The sequence below is a fragment of the Quercus suber genome, unplaced genomic scaffold (genome assembly GCF_002906115.3).
Source record: "Quercus suber isolate HL8 unplaced genomic scaffold, Cork oak 2.0 scaffold_23, whole genome shotgun sequence".
NCBI lineage: Eukaryota > Viridiplantae > Streptophyta > Magnoliopsida > Fagales > Fagaceae > Quercus > Quercus suber.
Genome location: NW_027069488.1, coordinates 546,804 through 547,645, shown reverse-complemented (window position 1 = coordinate 547,645; position 842 = coordinate 546,804).

The following is an 842-nucleotide window of genomic DNA, read 5'->3' as shown; positions in this document are numbered from 1 at the left end:
GGGGGGGGGCTGGAAAAAGAGGATCCTCGGACGAATGCCGAGGAGGAGCCTTGGTGAATAATCTTAATGCACCAACTTCAATGGGTGAAGATCTCGACTTTTGGGCGTTGTCCGTTTGTTAGGGCCTAGTCCTTGAACCCACTCTCTAAAAATTTATTGTTTAGGCTTGTTGGGCTAGAAATCCATCCTTATTTGGGTTCAATCCAAATTGAGTCCCTACAATTGGCGCCGTCTGTGGGATGACTAGGGATTAGCAGGCGCAACGGCTAGTGATTTCCACCGTTGGGGGCTTGGCAAGCTACCCGATAAAAAAAAAAAAAAAAAAATAAAAAAAAAAAAAAAAAAAAACTAACAAGAACGCTTTGGCACAAGAACGATCGTTGCAGAAGTGGTGTAAGATGGAAATGGGAAAGGTTTAGATGACCTATCTAAAAAGTAAAAAGGGAGATGGACTGATGGACATGAATGCTTGGCACTGGCCCAATTAGATAAAACAATAATAATTAAAGCCCTTTAATTTTGGTTTGGACAAGTGATCCTAACTCCCAATTAACTAAATGATTAATTAGATATATGTCTTTTTGTCAAACTCATATCAAACTTATAACCAAGCTCATAAACAAGTCAAACTTGACTTGCTTGGTATTAAGCCCTATTGTTCATGAATAATACTTTTTACTTGGGTTCGACTTGTTTATTAAACAAAGCCTGAACTAAGGCTCAAGTTTGAATTGTTTATAAATAAGCAAATATAAACGAGTTTTTTATATTGTCAAGACCAAACAATTTTATGAATAATTTGAATCATTTACGGTCCTACCTACTAAAGCCTGATTACAACA